The sequence below is a fragment of the Musca autumnalis genome, unplaced genomic scaffold (assembly GCF_047663935.1).
Source record: "Musca autumnalis isolate F117 unplaced genomic scaffold, ASM4766393v1 scaffold_4, whole genome shotgun sequence".
NCBI lineage: Eukaryota > Metazoa > Arthropoda > Insecta > Diptera > Muscidae > Musca > Musca autumnalis.
Genome location: NW_027411977.1, coordinates 194900400 through 194928249, shown reverse-complemented (window position 1 = coordinate 194928249; position 27850 = coordinate 194900400). Strand labels below are relative to the sequence as shown.

Sequence of the window (27850 nt, the reverse complement as noted above, 5' to 3'; positions counted from 1 at the left end):
ATCCAATTAGATTCACATGTGCAATAGAGTTTGGATCTTTGTTGTTGTTATTTCCCACAACACTATATATTTTTTTTGCTAAAAATTATAAAAGAAGAACATAATAAAACGTATCACATTTGCACGGACATTTTTGTTAGAAACTATTTCATAAATACATACTTCTAAAGAGAGAAGACATTCTGTAGACGGAAGACTTTCCAAATTTATTTTATATACAGCAGGTCTTCTATAGACCGAAGACCTTTTAATACTATTTTCTAGAAATAAGCCTTCTGTAGAAGGAAGTCCCTTTCAGGGCTTCTATAGGCAAAAGATTTTCTATAATCGGAGGACATTTTAAAGTCTTCTAAAGATGGAAGATCTTCTAAATGTCTCCTAATTAGGGTGTCCAAAACCGAAACCGGTTAACCGGTTTTGAGTTACAAAACCGAAACCGGTTTTCACCAAAAACGGTTTTAAAAAAAGTAGTAATATTTTTAATATTCCATTACAGTTGTATTCTTGAAAGTAAACTAAACTTAACTAACAAAAGGTACGGCTAAATTATAAATGTCAGATACCTTTAAACTTGCAAATATTTTGTGTACAATGGCACAACTCCAATATAGCTCACTTGAACGATCTATGAAAAAACTGCGTATACGTAATATCGCACGGTTGTTTGAATGACGTTATTCATACGTTTTTGAATTATTACAGTAAACTAAGAACTTGTCGGATTTAAGGTTGTAAAGGGTAAAGATAAAAAGTACATTTTGATTCCGGCACGATACTTTGAGGTTCTCAACACAAGAAGGAGAATCCAGACTTAATGAAATGTAAATTTAATTCCTTTGGTACACAGTAAGAGCTTTTACTATTCTTAGGGCACAATTTCTGACTTATGTTTGCTGTCTCCACTTTAAGGTTGAATGTTAAATAACAGGGATACTATCAGATAATTATATAATAACGAATTAGTTATAATTAATTTACCCCTTGCCGCACATTTTAATCAAATATTTATCAATTATGAGCAATTTTGTACCTATTTTACAAACCCGGTTTAAACCGGTTAACCGGTTTTGAAAATTTTTGAAAACCGAAAACCGGTTTTTGAGAAAACTGAAAATTTCGGTTAACTGAAAACCGTTTTGTTTGGAAAAACCGGTTTTTTGGACACCCTACTCCTAATGATGGTAGACAGAAGGCTTTCCAAAGTGTTTCTATTAACAGAAGACTTTTTGAATGGCTTCTACAGACAGACAACCTTCGATAGGTCTTCTTTAAGTTATTCTTTGGAAAGACGGAGTTTCGAAACTCTTTAATGGTCATATAGGCCTTCGGTAGCCAGAAGATATTTTAAAGGTATTCTATAAATGGAAGATTTTTAGAGATCTTTCATGGACTTTAGGCTAAAATGCGCCTCATCGAAATAATGGTTGTGAGCATGATCCAACGACTTTGATCAAACTTTGCTCGAAAATGGCCATATCGCTCCTTTCTTTGGGATTTGCTCCAAACTTTGCGTATTATAATTTTTTTCCACACATAGATTGCGTTCGCATATAGACTATACAGGTCCACTGTATCTCCTACACAAAATTCAAACACTTTTGCAAAAAGTGCAACTTAATGACATTTCTTTGATCGGTTTGCATTTTTTTGTTTGCAGCAGGACCCTGAAGACGGGAACATTTATTTCGGGGACAAGTCCACACTTCCTGAGATAATTCCCTATAAACTCTTAAATGACTAATGATTCCCACGAAGTACGAGTTGATAATTCGATTTGGTCGAATTTTGTACATGATAAAATATTTTTCAAAAATTGGGATATACCGTTCTATGGGGCTATATGAAGGCGTGGACCTATACCGACAAATTTAGAGTGGAAAGTTGAATACCTCCAGCGAAGACAAAATACGCAGTTTCAGCCATTTTGATGGATTATTGTGGTCACAACCTTCAATATACGGAAAATCTGGAGGTACCGTCCTATGGGGCTATAGTAAGGCGTCAACCGGTACTGACAATTTTCTATGAGAAAGTTGTATATCCCCAACGAAGACTAAATGCCAAATTTTAGACATTTCGGTGTGATAATAAGGCTAAAACCTTCAATATATCGAAAATCGGGCGGTACCGTTCTATGGGAGATATATAAAAACGTGGACCGATATAGCCCATTTTCAATACCAAACATCTTTGGAGTAGTAGGAACTTCTATACCAAATTACAAAACTCTATCTTCAAAATTGCGAGCGGACAGACGGACATGGTTATATGGACTTAGAATTTTACCCTGATCAAGAATATATGTACTTTATAGGGTCTCCGATGAATATTTCGATCTATTACAAATGGAATGAGAAATTTAATTATCCCCTCCATATTATGGAATAATTAACTGGCACGTCATTGGAGGAGTGGAACAGTGGAAGACTATAAGACTAATCAGCAGAAAGATAGAGATTTTCCATAGACCATTTATGAAAGAATGGGTGCTTGTATAGGTTAGGTCAGGTTAAAGGATGCGCAGCCCTCTATTAGAATAGGTGACTGCTTCACTCGGAGACCGTTGGTCCATTGTGTTAATCTTGTGTAGGCTATTTAAAGATGATGCAGATGATGATTTAAAGATGATGGAGGTGTGTTGTTGAGATGATTTAAGATGAAGGATATGATAGAATGTTGATGCAGCGTGATGAAATGAGGATGATAGGATAGGGATGATAAGATTATTATGAGTGTGGGAGATGTAGAGATTGACGCCAAGGAGTTATCTGGAAAGGTGAAAAGAGTGTGATTATTAAGGGTTGTTAAGGGCCTTTGCCCAGCCATGCTAGATGTCTGGCAAAGTTGAGTAGGACGATGGGATATATTTTAGACAGGAAGGTTAGAGTGTCCATCTCATATCTGCCTAGTTTACGGTATCTCCTGGTTTGCAACAGGGGACACCTACAAAACAGATGTTCGACAGTCTCTATCTCCTCCGCATCTTCACATTGTCTGCAGTAGTCAATATCACTGTCGTCCCATTTTGAAGTTAGGGACCTCATTCTGCAGTGACCTGTTATAAGTCCCACCGCGATTTTCATCCCTAACTTATCAAGTGAGAGTAGGGAAGCTGTTCTTCGACGAGAAATCACAGGCCAGATTGCCTTGGATAACCTACAACCAGGTTCCAATAGCCATCTTTGATGTGCTTTCTCATTGAAGATCTCCCGAAGTTTGCCGATGTAATGGCACATCGGTGGCCGGACGGTTTCATCAACTGATAAGTCGATAGACCTAGAGCCACCTCGAGCCAATTCATCTGCTACCTCGTTTCCCATGATGTTGCTATTACCCGGAACCCAACATAGCTTTACGATATCGTGTATATCCTGCAAAGAGCTCTCCTACAATCAAGAATAGCTCTTGAATTTATGGTCCTTGACTTGAGAGCCTTGAGGGCCGCTTGACTATCGACATATATAGTCACCGGTCCTGTAAGACTGCCATTTCACCAATTTAGCAGCTTTCTTGATAGCAAGAATCTCCGCCTGAAAAACACTACAATTATCGTCAATCTTATATGAGTTTTTTATTAGTGGATTCTCGCAGTAGACGCCAGCGCCAGTATCTTCTTCCATCTTGGACCCGTCTGTGTAAATTGCCAGACCAGCCAGAGGAGATATGCACTCAGCCCATGCGTCTCTGCTTGGGAAGATAACAGTTGAGGAGCCAAACTTGAATATGGTAGGCATATAGTCGCTTTCGCAGCCATTGTCACATAACACAAGTCGACTATCAACTAGTTTTAGGACATTGGAGTGTCCAAAGTGTGAACCACGCCAACACCCTGACTCCCGGAGTCTAAAAGCAGTTCTCGCCGTCTGAAGCTGGATTAGGATATCTAGAGGTTGGAGATCCAGGATGACGTTTAAAGCAGATTGAAGAGTGCTTTTAATCGATCCGGTAATCAGCAGCGACGCGGTTTTTCATACACTCGATAATTTGGAGAGTAACGCTTTGTTCCCAAGAGCTTGCCACCAGACCAGTCCACCATAGGTAAGTATGGGCAGGACCACGGTTACATACAGCCAGTGTATGATCTGTGGTCTCAATCCCCAGCTTTTCCCAATGGATCTCTTACAGGAATAGAGTGCCATGAGTCCTTTCTTCGTTCGCTCCTCTACATTTCTTTTCCATGACAAGCGATGGTCAAGAATTGTGCCGAGGTATTTAGCTTCCGCAGAAAGTTCCAGGGCCACCCCGTCCAGGACTGGAGGCTCGAAATTGGGAACTTTGCGTTTCTTAGTGAATAGTACAAGCTCGGTTTTCTCCGGGTTTACTCCCAGACCATTGTTCTGGGCCCAGTTGGCGAGTTGTACTCATGCTCTTTGCATGAGCTCAGACAGGGTTGGTAAGAATTTGCCACTTATCAGCACAACCACATCATCAGCGTAGGCGACCACCTTGATCTTCAGCCGATCGAAGCACACAAGTATTTCATTTATTACCAGAAGCCATAGCAGAGGTGAGAGAACTCCTCCCTGCGGAGTGCCTCTGTTAACAGATTTCCTCACGGAACTTTCTTCTATGGATGCTTGAATAGACCCTTTCTGAAATATAGGGTGCTTGTATGGACCCTTTCTAAAAGAAAGAAAGCATCTATAAACCCTTTCTGAAGGAAAGGGTGTTTGTATAGACCCTTTCTGGAAGAAAGAAAGCTTCTATAAACCCTTTTTGAAGGAAACGGTGCTACTATAGACCCTTTCTTAAATAAAGGGTGGTTCTATAGACCCTTTTTGAAAGAAATGGTGCTTCTATAGACCCCTTCTGAAAGGGAGGGAGTTTCTATAGACCCCTTCCGAAAGAAAGGATGCTTCTATCGACCCTTTCCGAAAGGAATGGAACTTCTGTAGACCCTTTCTGAAAGAAAGATGCTTCTATAGGGAGCTTCTATAGAACCTTTCTGAGAGGAAGAGGGCTTCTTTAGAACATTTCTGAAAGGACGGGTGCTTTTTTAGACCCTTTCCGAAAGAAAGGTTGCTTCTATGTACCCTTTTTGAAAGAAGTGGTGGCCGTAATCCCATAAAATTACTTTTGTAAGAACCGTTAGATTCTTTTTGTGCAAAAGTTCATTAATATTGTTACGAATGTAACTGATTGATGTAAGTTAATTTAAACGAATTTCTGTTAATTTAAGAATTTTAATTGTAACGTAAATTTTTATTAAGGATTTAATTTATTCGTATCAGTTTTGCAACAACAACTATAACTGCAATCATGAAATTATTGCTTAGTCTTAACTTACAATCTTTACTTAGCTAAATTGTTTTTGTACTACTCTCTCAATCATTTTGACTGTTCAATTATGCTTTTACGTTGTGACGTCGTTCTAACCCATCGTATTTATTACCGCTGGCGCATTGATGCGTTGTTTACATTCATTCGTCTGTTGTATATGAGTATGTGTGTATGTGTCTCTTTTGAACATTGGATAACCTCCCAGATGAAGGGTCAATGCATATGCAATCGGGTATAAATACAGGCGTATAACGGGTGGGCGTTTGAGTAGTTATAAATCATAAGTAGAGTAAAGCTGTGTGCTTACTAGTTACTAAAGATAAGCTGTGTGCTGTTAGAAAATAAAGTTTTGCGTGAATAACGTCAATAAACCATTGTAAAATCGTAATCTAAATCGAACTTTCGTTTTATTTGTTACATATCGTATCGGGGAATAAAACAACGTATACACGGGATTAATTCAAACCCGCATCCACACAATTGTAGATAGTACCCATGGGAGCTATAGATATATTTTAACCGAATTCAACCTAATTGAATTAAGTTATTTATTTGGCTGTCTAATTAGATGTGGAACGTACACGTTGCGCTGGACGGACACACCTGCCTTATCTTTATGAGGCAAGCATTGTTTTAGATCGCACGTTCCAAATTTCAGCAAAATTGGGCAGATATAGCGTGTATGGTACATCAAATATATGAAATCTACGGAACATATATATGGGAGCTATATTTGGAACTTCAAATACCATAGCCAGATCAGAGCCATATCTTGTTTGAATGTAATTCGAATCAATCAAATTTGATCTATATCCAAATCCGAACCAATATCTATATATTTTGGCAAACTTATTTCGAGACCAAATTCCGTCACACATTTCAAAATGAGATGTACATAGCGTCACTAGTGCATCAAATACCTAAAGTCGGACGATGAACCGATTCTCACCTAAATAAATAGCATTCGTCCTTTGTGATTCTATGTCAGAAAATGACTGTTCTCCTAATATTGAATAATTTTCAATACATTAGTTTCCTTTACTAATTGAAGAAATTATTTGCTTTTCGTTTCAGCCATCATTTATCGAAAGGTAAGTTTTTAAAATTTTCCCTCAACTTTAAACAAATTCCAGCAAATGGAAAAAATTAAAAAATCTCCACAACCAAAAATCTATTTTAATTTACAACAAATAAACTATAAAAGTTCAGCAACATTACGACTATGCCAATTTTTGTGAGTTCCGACTTTATTTTCCATACCGTTGGCAGGATGGCTGGCATTGAAGCCTTTTGTGCCGTTCATTACATTGTGCTCAGTTTACATTTATGACTAAGTGCTAAATAGTGTCACTATGTTTGTGTTTTGTTAATTAATTTGCAAACTTTACCAGGCTCATTTTTCCTCATACATAATTATCGGGACTGAGAAATTTTTTGTTTGAAGCCAACACTATCACCACCAACAGCCGGCAAGCACCGAAACGAATGAATCAGAAACGATGGCTCTTTAAGCCAAAAATTCTGGATTTTTTGCCATTTTGTTCTTTTTTGCTTGGCATTCTGCCAAGAGTTCAGTTCGTTCACAGAATGGAATATCGGAAATGAAGCTTACGGCGACTGCCTTTTTGTAAACTTTGTTAGTTAGTATTTTTACCGAACTTTTGCTGTTTTTATTTGTGGTTTAATTTGTTGTGGTTAGTCGTCGAACGGTGGGAGGCGAGTTTCAGAAGCTCTAGAAAGAGACTATTTCTGCCAATTTGAGAATGGCTTTAATGACTGTCACTTTTGTTTTGCAAGCAAATCCTTACTAGTCGTGGAGGGTATAATGTTGTGCAATGGTGTGTGCAAACATCGAGAACAACAACAATAGCCGAAGTAGCAGCAACAACAATAGCATTACTAAACTTTGAGTTATTAAAATGTTACTGTTTGAGTTGTTCTTTTTTTGCTGTTTTCTTGCCAACAAAAGTAAATAATTATAATAATGAAATTAATTAAATATTTGAAATGTGCTTCATCTTTTCATAGCATGGAACAAATGCTTTGAATTCTTATTTTATGTAAAGTGAAAATGTTGCCAATTCTATGTGATGGCGAATTTAATGGGTCAGAAGCATTTGAATGGTAAGGATTTGAGGGCAATAATTAAAGAGTAAAATTATATTTTGTAATTAAATTGCTGACAATTGAAAATAACCAATTGTTTGTTGACAATTAAATTATGTAATAAGACATAAACAATAAGCCCCTCGTCGGCTATAAAAAGTAGGTTCCATATCATTTAGCTATTATGCATGGGGTGCACTCATTGATATGTGAACTCATTTATTTGTGCTGATTTCCACGGTCTTTCAATGAATTCCAATGCTAATCTTACTTTGATGATCGGATTATCAACTCCACCTCTGACATGATGCTACCAAGATGACGAAAGGTTTTTACGCATTTTATGGAATTATTAATTAGTATCAGGCTATTTTTACTAAGTCATCGTATGCATTAGACTGAAATTGTGCGATATTAAGCATCGACATATTCGATATCTTCAAAAGTCCAAATAATACCTTCTGTTTTGAAACATAAATTCAGCTTCTGAATCTTGAAACTTCTGCGAATATAAGTGGGGAGAAGGGGCAACATTTCCTAGCTCCCGTGTTTGTATGGAACAGAGGCCTGCGTTGAATCAACGCAACTATGTAGTGTATCGCATCATTTCGTAAACAAATCATTGTTTTTACCAAAAATCAGCATACGCCAATGACTACCACAAGAATGCATTTCTTATTTCAAACAATCGGTTTGATTCATTCATAAATGAGTGTGATCTACGAACTACTAATGAGCGATCGTTGTATGATTAAACAACCACCGCATTAATAGAGAGTAATAATCCTACATAGCATAACGTGTGAGAGAACTGAAAACAAAAACAACACAGTTGTCTAAACCAGACGTGACCAAAAAGAGAACAGCCCAAAATGTGAATGTATTCAAACTATTGGCAACTTATGACTGTGTGTTTTTATGCACGCACGCTACAAAACAAAAACAAATCAAAACATTATCTCTTTTTCGTACGCTCTTTCTATGCATTCGGGTCGTATGTGTGTAAATTGCCGAAAAACTTCGGCACCGCTGTGTCAAAGAAGAACGCATTTGGTCTAAACATAGCTGTCTACAAATATGGGGAATTTATGAGAGAGGTGTGTTGTTGTGTTATACAAAGGCTGTGTTAGCTAAACAGAGAATGCGTTTGTTTTGGTGTTACGACAACGTACATAGGCGGACATAACTGTGATTCATTTGATGCGTTTAGATTTTTTATGTGTTTTCGATTGTTTTTCTTTTCGCTAGTTGTATGCATAAAGTATACTCGAAACGAAGTCAACACGAACAATTCGAGCAAGAGGTAGTAATTTGTACGAAGCAGTAAAGTCTTTACATACAATGCGTTAAATATGAATCAGCAATGTTTGTGTTTGACTTTCAACAGAATATTGATTACATTCTAACTCAAAAAAGAGAGTGGTGGTGCGTACTAGTATCGCTTTTTCTTGTGTCTACCGCAAATCATAAAATTGGCACCGGTTGCAGGTCACTGGTATGGAATGATTAGCTGGTGAGGGCGCTATGACGAACGTGGAGTGTGGCACTCTTATACAAAGATTTTATTATTTCTTGCTGCATTATCGTTTATAGACTCAAAAGCTTTTTTGAAAACAAGAAAATTGGGGTATAGCGGTCGAAACCCTGTTTGTGGGTCACACAGAGATCTCTCTATGCTTTGCGATCTATCATTTAAAAAGGCTGACATTGTTTTCTAAATGGTGTTTAATAGGGTGGTACCTCTCCTGTTATAGCAAATAGTTAAATCATATTTCTTTGGAAGATTTATAATGGCCGCCGAAACATCGGGACTATACTGTATTTATTACAAAAGGTTCCGGTGAGATCAGTATAGTCAGTATGATTATTTTTAAACATGTGGGTTAGACCGTTTTGGTGCTAAGCTGCTCATATACATATGTTATCAATCTATTTGCTTTTATCGGTTCTGTCTGCTTTTAAATGCTTTTGCAACCATTTTGTGTTGGTTGTTGGGATTTCCCAGTAGTCGGTTTCGGTATTGATTTCCAGTAGTTCGACTCTCTAAAGCTGAAAACACATCCAACGTTTGAGAAAAGTTTTGTGTCATTTCTGCTAGATGATTAAAAGACAAAGTGCTGCCAAGATTAAATTTTTCATTGTTCTTCTACAAGAAATGACACAAAACATTACTCAAACGTTGGATGTGTTTTTAGCTTTACTCATTTTTTGAGTTAACGACAAATGTCGGTGTCATGCTTAAGTGTTCCATACGCCATTTGCCCGTTTTGAGATAATCGCATTTTAATGTTTTGCGTCAGATTTTTTAAAAAAAGAATTTTTGTCGAATTGTTCCATATCCACTCTTACGACACAAATGTGAAATATTGTTAATCACATGGAACAAAGTGACAAAAAATGTTCCATCTTTGCCTCAACAAACTTCTAAATCGAAAATTAAAGTTCTGATTTTGAAATGTCTTATTAAACTTGTAAGTTTTTAAAATATTTATTTCATATCTGAAAAAAGTTTAAACTTTCGCGTCGATGCGTGGATATCTCGGAAAATAGAGCAGATCGGAGAAAACCGACTAGAAATTCTAAAAAAGTCAAAAATGGCGTATGGAACACTTAAGCATAGCAATGACGAAATGTCGGTAAAATAAAGTTCTTATAATTTCGGTAATTAACAATATTATTCGGTAAGTTAGCGACCAATAAAAAGTAGTCGAAAAGTTCTATCGGTAACAATAGTGTTGCCAAAATTTATTTGAACTTTTCATTCAAAATTTTACATTTTAATGTTACCGAAACTCAAAAAATCAGTTACAGAATCGCACTACATTTTCGGTAAATATTAAACAAGACCGCATAGGCAACCTGCGGTAGAATTTTCAAAACAACAGGAGACTAGCCCTTAAACACATAATTATAGCGATATAAATCTTTTGTTTGCACGTCCATGCTTCCTGAACAAAGCCCAAAAACTCTAAAAAGAAATAAAAACAAGTAAAGCTAGGGTCACACTAGGCAAATATTTGCTCTAGCGACCGGCAGTGTGCGCTTACTGAGAGCAAAATCGGGAGGTACTGTTCCAGGGGGGCTATATCGAAACGTGCACCTATACCCACGAATGTCAATCGGAAAGGTTTTTAAACCTCCATGAGAAGACTAAATACAAAATGTCAGCCATTTCAAAAGTACCGAAAATCTTCTATGGGTGCAATATGAAGGTGTGGACCTTTACCTACAATTTTCAGGTGGAAAGTTGTATACCCCTAATGTAGACCAAATACCAAATGTCAGCCATTACGGTTTAATATTGTGGCAATAACCTTCAAAATACCGAAAATCGGGAGGTTCTGTTCCATGGGATGTATATTAAGGCGTGGACCTGTACCGAGAACTTTCTGGAAGAAATTTTTATACCACCAACGAAAACTAGATACCGATCTTCAGCCATTTCGGAGGAGTATTGAGGCCACAATCTTCAAAATACCCAAAATCGGGAGATACTGTTCTATGTTCTGTGGCGTCCTAGTAGTAAAAAAAACTTCTATAACAAATTACAAAGCTTTATCTTCAAAATTGCGAGCTGTATCTTGATTTCAACAGACGGACGGACAGACGGTTATATCGATTAAGAATTTTACCCTGAACAAGAATATATGGTAATATTCAAAAATGTTTTACAATCGTTGAAGTTGAGGTTCACCATTTAATAAATCGCGAACTGTCAATAGATTTTATATAATATGAATATATTTATATTAATTGAAGTGTTTTAGCCAGGATCTCATAACATCGACCATAATAAATAATTTTCGTGGACGCTGTGTTGGTGGTAATATAAAAAAATGCTTAAAAATGTGTTGAAGATAGCAAGTTTTTTTGAGTTTTTTCTTGATTTCTGGTCAAACCAGGTAAAATTCAGACCTGAGCTCAAAGAAAGAATTGAAGAATACCCCTTGGGCAACATGGTTCTAATGTATGACTTCTCGATATATACAGTGCATCCCCCTTAAATCGTTGCTGACATTTTGAAGTTTTGAAATCGGGGTTTTTTGAATTTTTCTTATAATTGGAGGGCTCAACCAGATAATGACCTAAACTATTTATTGGATTGTAGAACTCGTGATTCCACGTCGTAAAGGTAACTAGTAATAGGAGTCTAAAGTCGAATTTTTGGTGCGTAAATTTTCTTTAAAAACCTATTTTTTGGCTTCAAAATTTACAACAGTGACTCAGGTACCCTTGAACCCCGCGTGATTTTAGTTTTTTTTTTGCGACGGATTTAATGAGCCTTACCGCGATCGAATCCATCCACTAAAACCGCTGATATAGATACCCTGAAAATAGGAAAATAAGCAAAATTTTATTTTGACTTATCCGCATACTAAACCGCGATTTCCCTTACATTTTTTTACATAAATGGAATCCTTTATACGCGGTTATAATATTTGTCAAAAAGGTGTGTCACTAATTAGAGAGATTCGGGAGTAGTACTCGTATTTAACCAAAAATAGAAACAGGTAGCACATCCGCGGTTCCTGACGAATCTGTATAAAATTTGTCTTATTGACGTATTTTTAACAGGGGGTCACTGAAATCGGATGCGCCTTATAATCATATGAACATCGCGTTATTTTTACCCACATGAAGCATTTTGGTGTAGTTAGGTGCAACTGATGGCACACTTTGGTCGCTGAATGAAACATGGAAAAATGCAAACATATTGACAGAGATGCACTCGCTCTATGCGAAAAGCACATGCGCCTCAACTGATTTTAACTATTTCGCGCGTTATACGGTTTTTAACTTTTATGGTTTTTCTTTGATTGTAATATCAATATCACTCTTTATTTCCTAATTCTATTGCTTATCACACTAAGCAAATATATTTTCACGATGCTAAACTATTTTCCTTGAAGAGGTTTTAGCAAACTAATTCAGGTTTTGTTTGGAAATTTAGCTAAATAGTAGAATAACTCCCAAAAAATGTTCTCAAATTTTTCGTATTAAACCAAAAAATATATTCTTGAAATAATGTTCCAACAATAAACTTTTGTCTTTTGTTGTAGCTGCAATATGCAATTTAAAATACTAATCTATAAAATGTTGGTCTCACATTTTTCTGGACATTGCCTAGATTTTGTACGTATTTTTAATTAATTTTTTAGAGATTTTTATGGACTCTGAGTTAGAATAAATAAAATTTACTCCAAGATTCCTTCATTATTTTTTGATTTTCCGCGAAAATGAAAATAAATTTGGCAAATATTTACGCGTCTACGGATAGATATTAAATGTTGTTACCGATTTATATATACATTTTGGTATTACAACACAAAGGGAATTTTTAAACATTTTTTCTTTATAAGGGAATAAAACCCCACATAACTTTTGGGCGCAGCATCCAATTTTGTGAACGCGAACAGATTTGAAACCACGATTTTTTTCTTAACCCATGTACCAAAAATCGTGAATGTGCTTGTAAAAAAGTTTTTTTAATTTTTTTCTATGGAATTGTAAAGGAAATTTGAAATTTACCATATATACTTTATAGCAGAGTTTAAAATGCTAACGCCATATTAGCAAAAGCACCGAATATTTGCAGCTTTGCCTGTTAAAATTTCTTCGAAATTTCACAAAAATATTGCTAGCGATGCTGATACTATTTGATATTAACGCTATAATAAAATAGCATCGGACACGCATGCTCATATTTTGCAGCAAACATGATCAACACATATCAGAAAAGAGGATAAGCAACAAAGTTTCAACGGCTTAGCCAGGTTTTCAGCATACAATTGTTTTTGAGATCAGGGTTAAAAATCGCAATATAATTAATTCCAATTTTTCGTTCAAAGGGCATGTGAATTTTTGGTGAAGCCGTTCATTATTTATTTTTTTTTTTATTTTTAAACAATATTAATTAGTATTCTTTACGTTCTACCATATCATGGAGGCATTTTGACATTGACCTTTTTTATTACTGCGTTGGCAACTCTAATCAGAAAAACACCATCAGTTGCTAATTCGCTGCGACGAATGGTCAGCCGACTGCTAAATATGTAGCGTGGTTGTCGATTATGCCTAACGAAAAAAAGATTAGGCGTAAAAAACAACATAAGCAAAAATTTAAAAAAATAAATATGCGTTCGGTTGCTTATTTGGCCGTGTGTGTCAATATTGTGTAGCAGTTGAAGTGTAGAGCTAATGTTTTTAGATGATGGCTTTTAAACCCTGATTACGGGGTCCCCGGTGAACATTTCAATGAGCTACAAATGGAATGACAAATTTAATTATACCCTCCATAATGTGGTGGAGGGTATGAAAACGGCGTTATCTTCGACCGTGCCGAATATTTAATACCCTCCTTCCTGAATTGTATTGAAGTAAAAATTAATAATTATAAAAATAAAATTCATAAAAATACTAAGCTTCTCCGCCACATCAAGGATTATTCGTTCAAGATCGGCATTTAATGTCAATAAAACGACGATGATTTCTACCCAATGATGATCCGAAATTATTAAATCGGGAGATCATAAGTGTTATGTGGCAAAACATGGACCCAATTGATCTCTCCTGCGTAAACATTTTCTAGCCATTGAAATCGGGAATTCAAAGTAACACACACTTCAGTAGGAAATAGCTCCTTTTTTCTTCGAAACAACTCACAACAAAAAACAAGTAAGCCAAGGCTATAGTCGGACGGGCCCTACCACGTGCTATCCTACACCACTACCCCTGGGAATTAGCTTTCCACAAATCAAAATTTCTTTATGGAACAAATTAACTTATTGTAAGAAATACATTTCTGGATTCTGGCACCGTATCACACCAATCACACAATTGACATCAATAGAAAGGTCAAGCGTTCCTCTTCCAAGTATAGCCTACTTACCCGGAATGTCTCTTCCAGAAATAAAGATATAAGCTGTATATTAAAAATTTTCATAATTTTCACACAAAAGTTGTGGTCCATTTAACCCTCTAAATATTATCTGGTCGCCATCTCAAACCTTATTTAAAATTTCGCGTTGATCGGTGTATTATTGCGCCCTAAAGAGCCGCTACAAAAATGGATAAATATTATGTTTTTGGTCCATTTCACCCGATAAAAATTTCACGATCATCACCCATAAAAATAGGGATCTATTCTGGTATGAACCCGACCTCCATACAAAATTTCGTGACGATCGGTCCATAATTGCGGCCTTTAGTTTGATTACAAATTATAATGGACAGACGGACGGACAGACATCTCAAAATCGCTTTATTTCGTCGAGATATGAAGATTGGTGTACCACTTGGGGGTCTCCGACGAATATTTCGCGGTGTAAGGTATGACAACTGTCGGAAAGTCTTTCAACTCCACAAAGGCTCAATACCAAATTTAATAAATATAATTTTGAAATTCCGAAAATATCAGACAACTCATTTGTGTACCTCCTTCACAAAAGTTCAAAACCTTGACTCAAATGGAGTTTAAGGGCAGTTTTAAGAGAGCTTTGAGATTTTCACCGAAGGTTATGCTTGTGGTCCTATTTACAATGATACGAGTATAATGTTTTACGTGGGTCAGCCCATACTGCCTGGCATAATGGTACAATCTTTCGATGTCCATCTAAAATGCCTGAAGGGAGTGAATCCCAAAAATAGATTAAAGACCAGCTTTTCTAAGATGATTGAAATAAAAATTTGTACGAATTACTTCCCAACTTCGCCTTAGTGAAGCAGGACATACGTTTTAAGATGGATTAAGTCGATTCATTCAATTAACTCCTTCACAAAATATTCTTGGCATAGATAAGTGTTCGGGGGGAGAACCCTTTATTTAAATAAAAACCAGTAAGGAAATGATCAAAGACCGGCGGGGCCGACTATACGATATACTACACGACTGTAAATATGTAAAATATATACGGGAGATATATAAAAATTTGAACTGATTTTGATATAATATGGTGCCCTTATTACTAGACCAAATTCCGTCACACATTCCAAGTTTCATCTAAATCAGACAAATATAGCGTGTTTGGAGCAGCAAATACGTGAAATCGGCCGAAAATATATATGGGAGCTACATATATATGGTTAAAAAATTATATTCCCCAACTTTTAGTTGAATCGGGCAATAAATGCGACCTGTACGTTGCGAGCGGACGGACGGACATGCATAAATCGAATCAGAAAGTGATTCTATGTATATGCCTAGAAGGAACTATGGGTCTATCTCGTTTCCTTTTGTATGTTACATACAAATAATAAAAAAATGAAATGAATGAAATGAAAAAATTTTGAAGACTCTTTTTATTTTACTTTATTCGTATACCTTTCATAATTTTTACATTAAAATGACTGTACATGACCTTTGACATTGATAGGCAACAGGTAGATCACAATAAGTTTCAAACCATTTTCTCTTTCGTCCCAAATGAATGAATGTCTCTCGACATATTTATCATATTAATCACCATTCAAGCCAACACCTTTTCTTAGTATTGCCTCACTTCTCTTAAATTACATTAATTTTTAAACAAGTCTAATGGGACAACTACTAATTTTCAAATTTAACCAAACCCGAAGTGGAGAAACCAAACAGCAACAATAATAACAACAACTCGCTTAAATTAGAATTTCATTAATGCAATTACTTTTCTGTGGTTAACCCCGGTAAAAGTGATTTCAGGGTAATGTTGGCTGGTGTTAGTGATGATGATGGTGGTGGTGACGATGGTGCAGCTAAAATACTACAAATACAGACAAATGCAGAGAATTTTTGCAATTTGCTGTAGCACAATCACTGGTAATACTGACAATAATGAGATTGTGGGATTAGGTGATAAAGAGGAATTTCCCCCTCTCGTGATTCACAAAATGTGGTGAATATTTATCACTTGTGAAAGCCACAAAAATAATCTCAATTTAAAGCTAATTTTGAAAAGGATAAAGTGCACTATAACACAACGGTAACAACAGCAACAAAAAATGCATAGGGAATACAAACAGATACAAACAAACACACACTCAATATCAGGACAAGTAAACACAATGCATACAAACAAATTCTCATTTAAAAGCCAAACAAATACAGCAGCATCAACACAGCGCTAGACAAAAAAAAAACGATAGTCAGACACGTATACAAATAAGGATTAAAATTTACCAACAATTGCCTGGGTATAGTCAAACTTTTTCTCACATGTCCTTTGAAATAAAATGAAAAAAACACACACATACATATTTAAGACTTTAGTTTTAAATGGAAATTATTGCGGCTTTGCAAATTCTGCAGAATGCTGCATCCGAAAAACAGAGGACAAACAGTAATGGCCACAGTTGCACAGTTGCAGTTAGATCCTTCTATAGACAATTTCTGAAAGAAAGGGCGCTTCTATAGACACTTTCTGAAAGACAGCGTGCTTCTATAGACCCTTTTTGAAAGAAAGGGTACTTCTATAGACCCTTTCTGAAAGAGAGGATGCTTCTATAGGCCCTTTCTGAAAAAATGGTGCCTCTATAGGCCCTTTCTGAAAGAAAGACCCGTTTTGAAAGAAATACTCTTTTTGAAAGAAGCACCCTTCTATAGTCCGTTTCTAAACGAAAGGGTGCTTCTATAGACCCTTTCTAAAATAAAGACCCTTTTTGAAAGAAAGACCCTTTCTGAACGAAAGCATGCTTCTATAGACCCTTTCTAAAAGAAAGGGTGCTTCTGTAGACCCTTCTATGGACCCTTTCTTACAGAATGGGTACTTCTATAGACCCTTTCTGAAAGAAAGGGTGTTTCTGTAGACCCTTTCTGAAAGGAGGGGTGCTTCTATAGACCCTTTCTTAAAGAAAAGGTGCTTCTATAGACCCCTTTCGAAAGAAGAGGTGCTTCAATAAATCCTTTTCGAAAGAAAGGGTGCTTCTATAGACCCTTCCTAAAAGAAAGGGTGCTTCTGTAGACCCTTTCTAAAAGAAAGGGTGCCTCTGTAGACCCTTTCTACAAAAAGGCTGCTTCTGAAGACCCTTTCTAAAAGAAAGGGTGCTTCTGTAGACCCTTTCTAAAAGAAAGGGTGCTTCTGTAGACCCTTTCTAAAAGAAAGGGTGCTTCTGTAGACCCTTTCTAAAAGAAAGGGTGCTTCTGTAGACCCTTTCTAAAAGAAAGGGTGCTTCTGTAGACCCTTTCTAAAAGAAAGGGTGCTTCTGTAGACCCTTTCTAAAAGAAAGGGTGCTTCTGTAGACACTTTCTAAAAGAAAGGGTGCTTCTGTAGACCCTTTCTAAAAGAAATGGTGCTTCTGTAGACCCTTTCTAAAAGAAAGGGTGCTTCTGTAGACCCTTTCTAAAAGAAAGGGTGCTTCTGTAGACCCTTTCTAAAAGAAAGGGTGCTTCTGTAGACCCTTTCTAAAAGAAAGGGTGCTTCTGTAGACCCTTTCTAAAAGAAAGGGTGCTTCTGTAGACCCTTTCTAAAAGAAAGGGTGCTTCTGTAGACCCTTTCTAAAAGAAAGGGTGCTTCTGTAGACCCTTTCTAAAAGAAAGGGTGCTTCTGTAGACCCTTTCTAAAAGAAAGGCTGCTTCTGTAGACCCTTTCTAAAAGAAAGGGTGCTTCTGTAGACCCTTTCTAAAAGAAAGGGTGCTTCTGTAGACCCTTTCTAAAAGAAAGGGTGCTTCTGTAGACCCTTTCTAAAAGAAAGGGTGTTTCTGTAGACCCTTTCTAAAAGAAAGGGTGCCCTTGTAGACCCTTTCTAAAAGAAAGGGTGCTTCTGTAGACCCTTTGGGAAACATAAAAAGCATGGGTGCTTCTGTAGACCCTTTCTAAAAGAAAGGGTGCTTCTGTAGACCCTTTCTAAAAGAAAGGGTGCTTCTGTAGACCCTTTCTTAAAGAAAGGGTGCTTCTGTAGACCCTTTCTAAAAGAAAGGGTGCTTCTGTAGACCCTTTCTAAAAGAAAGGGTGCTTCTGTAGACCATTTCTAAAAGAAAGGGTGCCTCTATAGACCCTTTCTAAAAGGAACGGTGCTTCTGTAGACCCTTTCTAAAAGAAACGGTGCTTCTGAAGACCCTTTCTAAAAAAGGTGCTTTTGTAGACCCTTTTTAAAAGAAACGGTGCTTCTGTAGACCCTTTCTAAAAGAAAGGGTGCTTCTGTAGACCCTTTCTAAAAGAAAGGTTGCTTCTGTAGACCCTTTCTAAAAGAAAGGGTGCTTCTATAGACCCTTTCTGAAAGAAAGGGTGCTTCTATAGGACCTTTCAGAAAGCAAGGGTGCTTCTATAGACACTTTCCGAAAGAAACTGTGCTTCTATAGACCCTTTCTGAATGAAAGGGTGCTTCTATAGACCATTTCTGAAAGAAAGGGTGTTTCTGTAGACCATTTCTGAAAGAAAGGGTGTTTCTGTAGACCCTTTCTGAAAGGAGGGGTTCTTCTATAGACCCTTTCTGAAAGAAAAGGTGCTTCTATAGACCCCTTTCGAAAGAAAAGGTGCTTCAATAAATCCTTTTCGAAAGAAAGGGTGCTTCTGTAGACCCTTTGGGAAACATAAAAAGCATGGGTGCTTCTGTAGACCCTTTCTAAAAGAAAGGGTGCTTCTGTAGACCCTTTCTAAAAGAAAGGGTGCTTCTGTAGACCCTTTCTAAAAGAAAGGTTGCTTCTGTAGACCCTTTCTGAAAGAAAGGGTGCTTCTGTAGACCCTTTCTAAAAGAAAGGGTGCTTCTGTAGACCCTTTCTAACGGAAAGGGTGCTTCTGTAGACCCTTTCTAAAAGAAAGGGTGCTTCTGTAGACCCTTTCCAAAAGAAAGGGTGCTTCTGTAGACCCTTTCTAAAAGAAAGGGTGTTTCTGTAGATCCTTTCTAAAAGAAAGGGTGCTTCTGTAGACCCTTTCTAAAAGAAAGGGTGCTTCTGTAGACCCTTTCTAAAAGAAAGGGTGCTTCTGTAGACCCTTTCTAAAAGAAAGGGTGCTTCTGTAGACCTATTCTAAAAGAAAGGTTGCTTCTGTAGACACTTTCTAAAAGAAAGGGTGCTTCTGTAGACCTATTCTAAAACAAAGGGTGCTTCTGTAGACCTATTCTAAAAGAAAGGGTGCTTCTGTAGACCCTTTCTAAAAGAAAGGGTGCTTCTGTAGACCCTTTATAAAAGAAAGGGTGCTTCTGTAGACCCTTTATAAAAGAAAGGGTGCTTCTGTAGATCCTTTCTAAAAGAAAGGGTGTTTCTGTAGACCCTTCCTAAAAGAAAGGGTGCTTTTGTAGACCCTTTCTAAAAGAATGGGTGCTTCTGTAGACCCTTTCTAAAAGAAAGGGTGCTTCTGTAGACCCTTTCTAAAAGAAAGGGTGCTTCTGTAGACCCTTTCTAAAAGAAAGGGTGCTTCTGTAGACCCTTTCTAAAAGAAATGGTGCTTCTGTATACCCTTTCTAAAAGAAAGGGTGCTTCTGTAGACCCTTTCTAAAAGAAATGGTGCTTCTGTATACCCTTTCTAAAAGAAAGGGTGCTTCTGTAGACCCTTTCTAAAAGAAAGGGTGCTTCTGTAGACCCTTTCTAACGGAAAGGGTGCTTCTGTAGACCCTTTCTAAAAGAAAGGGTGCTTCTGTAGACCCTTTCTAAAAGAAATGGTGCTTCTGTATACCCTTTCTAAAAGAAAGGGTGCTTCTGTAGACCCTTTCTAAAAGAAATGGTGCTTCTGTATACCCTTTCTAAAAGAAAGGGTGCTTCTGTAGACCCTTTCTAAAAGAAAGGGTGCTTCTGTAGACCCTTTCTAACGGAAAGGGTGCTTCTGTAGACCCTTTCTAAAAGAAAGGGTGCTTCTGTAGACCCTTTCCAAAAGAAAGGGTGCTTCTGTAGACCCTTTCTAAAAGAAAGGGTGCTTCTGTAGATCCTTTCTAAAAGAAAGGGTGCTTCTGTAGACCCTTTCTAAAAGAAAGGGTGCTTCTGTAGACCCTTTCTAAAAGAAAGGGTGCTTCTGTAGACCCTTTCTAAAAGAAAGGGTGCTTCTGTAGACCTATTCTAAAAGAAAGGTTGCTTCTGTAGACACTTTCTAAAAGAAAGGGTGCTTCTGTAGACCTATTCTAAAACAAAGGGTGCTTCTGTAGACCTATTCTAAAAGAAAGGGTGCTTCTGTAGACCCTTTCTAAAAGAAAGGGTGCTTCTGTAGACCCTTTATAAAAGAAAGGGTGCTTCTGTAGACCCTTTATAAAAGAAAGGGTGCTTCTGTAGATCCTTTCTAAAAGAAAGGGTGCTTCTGTAGACCCTTCCTAAAAGAAAGGGTGCTTTTGTAGACCCTTTCTAAAAGAATGGGTGCTTCTGTAGAACCTTTCTAATAGAAAGGGTGCTTCTGTAGACCCTTTCTAATAGAAAGGGTACTTCTGTAGACCCTTTCTAAAAGAAAGGGTGCTTCTGTAGACCCTTTCTAAAAGAAAGGGTGCTTCTGTAGACCCTTTCTAAAAGAAAGGGTGCTTCTGTAGACCCTTTCTAAAAGAAAGGGTGCTTCTGTAGACCCTTTCTAAAAGAAAGGGTGCTTCTGTAGACCCTTTCTAAAAGAAATGGTGCTTCTGTAGACCCTTTCTAAAAGAAAGGGTGCTTCTGTAGACCCTTTCTAAAAGAAAGGGTGCTTCTGTAGACCCTTTCTAAAAGAAAGGGTGCTTCTGTAGACCCTTTCTAAAAGAAAGGGTGCTTCTGTAGACCCTTTCTAAAAGAAAGGGAGCTTCTGTAGACCCTTTCTAAAAGAAAGGGTGCTTCTGTAGACCCTTTCTAAAAGAAAGGGTGCTTCTGTAGACCCTTTCTAAAAGAAATGGTGCTTCTGTATACCCTTTCTAAAAGAAAGGGCGCTTCTGTAGACCATTTCTAAAAGAAAGGCTGCTTCTATAGACCCTTTCTAAAAGAAACGGTGCTTCTGTAGACCCTTTCTAAAAGAAACGGTGCTTCTGTAGACCCTTTCTAAAAAAAGGTGCTTTTGTAGACCCTTTTTAAAAGAAACGGTGCTTCTGTAGACCCTTTCTAAAAGAAAGGGTGCTTCTGTAGATCCTTTCTAAAAGAAAGGGTGCTTCTGTAGACCCTTTCTAAAAGAAAGGGTGATTCTGTAGAGCCTTTCTAAAAGAAAGGGTGCTTCTGTAGACCCTTTCTAAAAGAAAGGGTGCTTCTGTAGACCCTTTCTAAAAAAAGGGTGCTTCTGTAGACCCTTTCTAAAAGAAAGGGTGCTTCTGTAGACCCTTTCTAAAAGAAAGGGTGCTTCTGTAGACCCTTTGGGAAACATAAAAAGCATGTAAAACCAACTTCGCCGACGGATTTTATGCTCTTATTTTGCCGTTCATTTTTAACCATCACCCTTTAACAAGATTGACTTCCTAAAGGTATTTTGTTGATTACATTAAACTTCATTTTGCTCCTTATAACTGTTTGTTGTTGTGTCAATTTCCCTTCGCTATTGGAAAAATACTTCCTCAAAATTCCCATAATAAGGAATAACTTTTAAGTGAAAAGCCTTCTCTATGATGCACAAAATCTTCCGGAATCTTTCATAGCATTACTCAATTTTTTACTTCCAAATATGCATTCAACATTTTATATTTCGTCTCATCAAAAATACATATCCATCCATTCATGCTGTCATTTTCATCGACAACACAACATCATGCCATGCAATGACAAGAACACCAGCAACAACAACAGCAAAACTTGATGTTTTATATTTTGTTGCTGTTAAAGCTTTGCAGTTTGCTAAACTGTTTTTACATCGAGTGTTTAACAGGTTGTAAGTGAATACTTGACATAAACACACTAAAGTGCAATCACATTTACAAAATGCCACTCACACGCAAACACACACACACACATAGCAGTCATCAGACTGACATTTTTTCCTGTTCTCCACCGTAGTGATATGCACCATTAAATCTCGAAACTCTCTATCATTCAACGACACAACGTTCAACATAATTTCATTCAACAAGCTTCCTTCATTCACGCCATAGCCTCACTTAAGAGGGGAGATTAAAAACTAGGATATCTTCCTCTCTACGTATGTGTGTGTAGTTGTCTCACGATAAGTATCATTGTATAAAGTTTTGAATTCTATATGCCAGCAAGGGAAAAAATAAATTCATATAGAATTAAATTTTTCAAATTATTATCCCATGGCAGACATCACAGCAAGGAGGGGGTAAAACTCACACAGTGAACAGAAAACACTGTAGAATTCAAAAACAAATACTAGAAAAATTGAGTGGATTATAAAAGAAGAGTTGTCATGAATATAGTTTTAACATTTTGTAGATGCAGGTCCACGTTTTGATCCATGGATAGATATCTACGGAATTGTGGTATTTTAAAGGTTGAGGCTACAAAATCTTGTGCCAGAAATTCGCCGGTGCAGGTCCACGTTTTGATATAGACCCCAAAGAACAGTACCTCCCGATTTTCGGTGTTTTCAAGGTTTTATCCTCACGATCCCACCGAAGTGTCTGTTATTATTATCGTTTATAACGACTATCGCTTATAGCGTCCGAATTTGGTCGGTCCCTTGACCGACGTTATAAACGATTTCGACTGTATATGTAATTATATGATGATAAATTTATTGAGAAACAAAGGGTTATGCCATTTTGGTTACGTTGCTTGGATCGAAAGCTTATTTTCAGTTATATATCTGATCATAGTGGCTTCAAATGCTTTTAAAAAAAGCTTTGTATGTGCAACATTTTCAAATGACTTTGTGAGTGAGTTTTTTTTATCGAATTACCTTATAATTAATGTTTTATTTAATCTTAGGTAAAAAAATCTTAGGTTGTATAAGAGTCATAATCCTAATACACACACACCTTTGCATGTGGCATGCATATTTTCTATTGTATTTGTAATTTGTTACTGAATGTAGCAGCATCCTTGTAGCATGACTACGCTTACGCACAAAATCCTACGCATCCTGTGATAGGTAGAGTTGCCACCCATAAGGAAAATGACACATGTAATCAACATCTTATTTCATGTCAACTTTGCAATGCACTCGATTTAATCAACTACTACTAGTAATCCTTGGATTTCAGATGGAAACTTTTCTATAACTATTACAATCTCCAGATAAATCTGCACCATAGTTCATCAGTTTATTCGTCCCACTAATAGCTCATGTACCGCAATCATTTCGATTTCAAATGACAAAACTCCTACATTTGTGACAGGTGGCTGGCGCAAACCCCTGGATGAAAACAGAACAAGAATTACAAATTTCCCGAACACTAAACACTTCTGATGATAGTTGCAGAGCCTCAAACCAATATTACTGGCCAGCTACGAACAGTTGATGACATTTTTTGTTTTGTTTCAATTTTTTGCCAAAATTTTAAATTTACCAAGTTAAGAAGATATTGTTAAGTAGAATATATCCATTTGTTTTTATGCTACATTTCCAGAATGAGTTTATCAGGCGTGAAAATTCTCATTGATAATACTTTGAATGAGATTCACTTATAAAATCTCCCTCCATAAATTATAAATGGTAACCCTTACTGTCAATACATATCATATGTGTGTGATGGCATAACACACATAACATTTCACCAAAATTCCAGTCATGCATATGGAATACTGTTATTATTGGAGTTGTCCGGGTGGGTGTATGTGTTGACGGCTATTGTTGTCGTTGTTTAGGTGTGGTGCAATTGTTATGGCAGGTGTTGGTGTTAGTCAAAGCACAACACATTGCTGTATTGATGTTTTGCGGTTATATGCAAGCCCGATGGTAAAGTGAATGTTTTGCATACACACATCTGACATTGCTATAAGGGGGCAATGCATTTATGGCTTTCAGGACCACCATACACAATTGTGAGACTTGGATTTGGTACAAATTAGTTTATTGTCATTGATTTGTCATTACTCCGTCTTTCCTGATGAGACAGGAAAACTAAAAACACCTGACTAATCCTTTTATTTATTTTTTATTTTTTGACCTGAGAGGGTTAGGAACTCCTTACCATACTACTCTTTTAAAAACTATTTACTTTTAGCTTAGTTTTTTTTTTCAAAATTTGTGTGCATTCCCTTTTAAATTGGTTTCCATTTAATCATATTAATCGAAGCAGGAGGGGGCGCTATTGTATCGTTAGGACCAGTTTAATATTGAATGAGACTAAATAATGTCGACATATTTATGGTTTTGAACACTCGTTCGTTCTTTCACTCCTCCTTATTGCTGTTGCATGTCTAACATATGTCCTTAAAAGTGAAGAATTTATAGTTGTCGTTGTTTATCATACCCGCCTCTGTGTGTGTTTTAATTTATCACATATATACACACATATACATATATACATGAAGAGTTTTACTTTCAAGTGTTTCATGTTTGATGTCTTTGCCATTTCTTTTCTCTGTGAAACTGTTGCTGTCCATGTGTCCCTTGGGGGCGTTTGAGTATGTTTGCGTTAAGAGCTACGCATGTTTATTGCATTGTCGTCTTTGTTGAAATGTTTGTGCCTTTGTGTATGGTTATTTTGCAAATTTCTCAAACATATGCACATTTCTACGAACGCTATAATGTTAAGTAAGTTTATTAGGGAGCGTTGAGTTAAAACGTTTTATGGTATCATCTATGTTATAGTTTTATTACTAACGGTCCAACGATGGCAATATTCTCCACGGTTGTGTTTCAGCCATAAGGCCTATGGAGTAATCAGTGTCAAGATCATCACATACTTCTATGTTGAATAATCGCTTTACTACAAGTCTGCCACCATTTACAGGATGTGGGTCATGCAAAACTTCTTTATAGGTTGAGTTGGTATGGAATATTGATCACCTCGTCGGTATTCTGCGATTTAGGTCCCTTATAATTGAACTGAAATCAAATAGGGCAGCATTTCTTCAGATTATTGGTGTATTCGATGGTTCATATGATCATCTGTAGACTTTTGTGGAAAGTCACCAATCCACCACATTTGTGCCACCCTAATACACATGGAATTTACATATATATGTATACTAGAGTGGATCGATTTGAACACCATCACGGGCGCCTGGAGTTTCTGATTCTTGGGATTGTACTGAGCAAAAAAGTCAACTAGACCATATGTCTACGGTGAAAATCGAGCCCCCGGATTTTGACTTGAAGTTTTTTTCAAGGATTTTCGGATATTTTGGCATATAACAACCAAACCACTGATATTTTCGATCCAACACAAAGACAACAATTGTAGCCAAGACAATAATAAAGAACTCTCTAGTACATCGCAAAAGCATTGGAACGCTCCTTCAGGCAGTTATGGCCTCGAGAAGGTGCACATTTTTCGGAAAATATCGATAAATGACACTGTGCTACAAAATGGGACTCAAATTTAGTGGGTGGAAAATCCCTTTTGGAGATGAAAGCCCTTGGTGAGTGCAGTAAAAACCCAAAAGGAAATTTTCACCATAGGTCAAGTTTCCGAGATATCGCGTGATTAATGGTTTAATTTTGGCCCCTCAATTTGCGAGAAAATAGCTTTATATCTCTGTTAAGCATTATTGTAGCATCATTTTGAGATTACATGTCTTCAGTCAAATCGAATGGTGAATCTTTTCGTAGAATATTTCATCCCTCTAACTCAATTCCTTCCATGTCCTTTTCGTCCTATTATTTTGAACCGTAGTAAAAGTACCACAAGATGAGATTTTACAGCATCCAAATATTCTACAAAAATGTTGTTCAGAAGATTTTAGGTACGGTTCTCATTGATGACCAATCGATATTTCCCCGTTTTCATGGCCCTTTTTGACATTTACCCGTATTTTGTTGAGAAAACTATGTTTTGTTGTTATGTATATTCGATATTGGTCTGTGGTGCATCTGAAATACTTACCATAAATAGCTCTTGGATAGATCCGGGTATCTAAATTTTTGAACCGGATATATCTGATATCAAAACCGATTTTTTAACCGTTTTAAGTAACCGATTAATCGTATATGTATATCATTGGAAAGCTAATAAAATGATCAATCAAATGACAGCAAGTAGCTGGTTACATGATTACAACATTGTTGGTTCCGAAGCTAGAACAAAAAAAAAACCGCTTTCTTAAACCGATTTTGATATAAAATATCACTGGGTTGAAAAACTCTTTTTGGCGATGAAAGTCGATTAAGATATTTTATAAATCTGAAAAGACAGTTATGCCATAGGTCAAACTTCTGAGTTATTGTGAGATGAATTTGTGTTATGTTGTTTTGTTATCATGCACTTAAAGTTCATCAAGAATGAATTAATTTCGCCATAACTCAGAAGTTTGAACCACGTCAACCCAGTGATATTTTACATCAAAATCGGTTTAAGAAAGCGGTTTTTTTGTTCTAACATCGGAACCAAGAAAGTTGTAATCAGCTACTTGCTGTCAATTCATTGACCATTTTATTAGCTTTCCAATGATATACATATACGATTAATCGGTTACTTAAAACCGGTTCCAAAATCGGTTTTGATATCACAATATCCGGTTCCAAAATTTAGATACCCGGATCTATCCTTCAATAAAATTTTTTATTAACGTGTTCGTCATTACAAGAGCTATTTATGGTAAGTATTTCAGATGCACCACAGACCAATAACGAATATACATAACAACAAAACATAGTTTTCTCAACAAAATACGGGTAAATGTCAAAAAGGGCCATGAAAACGGGGAAATATAGATTGGTCATCAATCAGAACCGTACCTAAAATCTTCTGAACAACATTTTTGTAGAATATTTGGATGCTGTAAAATCTCATCTTGTGGTACTTTTACTACGGTTCAAAAAATAAAGGACGAAAAGGACATGGAAGGAATTGAGTTAGAGGGATGAAATATTCTACGAAAAGATTCACCATTCGATTTGACTGAAGACATGTAATCTCAAAATGAAGCTACAATAATGCTTAACAGAGATATAAAGCTATTTTCTCGCAAATTAAGGGGCCAAAATTAAACCATTAATCACGCTATATCTCGGAAGCTTGACCTATGGTGAAAATTTCCTTTTGGATTCTTACTACACTCACCAAGGGCTTTCATCTCCAAAAGGGATTTTCCACCCACTAACTTTGAGTCCCATTTTGTAGCACAGTGTCATTTATCGATATTTGCCGAAAAATGTGCACCTTCTCTAGGCCATAACTGCCTGAAGGAGCGTTCCAATGCTTTTGCGATGTACTAGAGAGTTCTTTATTATTGTCTTGGCTACAATTGTTGTCTTTGTGTTGGATCGAAAATATCAGTGGTTTGGTTGTTATATGCCAAAATATCCGAAAATCCTTGAAAAAACCTTCAAGTCAAAATCCGGGGGCTCGATTTTCACCGTAGACATATGGTCTAGTTGACTTTTTTGCTCAGTATAATCCCAAGAATCAGAAACTCCAGGCGCCCGATAACACTTTTTTCCTTCCATACAAATCGCCCCGGCCTAATGTATACCCATACATAATGTCTTCTTCCAACTATTCTCATATAACAATTTAACTTCATTGTCATTGTCTGTGCACTTTATTTTGTTATTCTTTGTTT

The 27850-nt window shown here is 36.8% G+C and overlaps 1 protein-coding gene across 2 annotated transcripts in view; it reads left to right on the top strand.

The window, feature by feature from the left end:
- Positions 1-27850, top strand: part of LOC141403914 (Ig-like and fibronectin type-III domain-containing protein 2) — an 890607-nt gene that overhangs the window by 449471 nt on the left and 413286 nt on the right. For both annotated transcript variants that reach the window (XM_073987017.1, XM_073987016.1), the window contains exon 5: positions 6355-6371. The gene's annotated coding sequence lies outside the window, so the exon portion shown is untranslated. The remainder of the gene's footprint in view (positions 1-6354; positions 6372-27850) is intronic.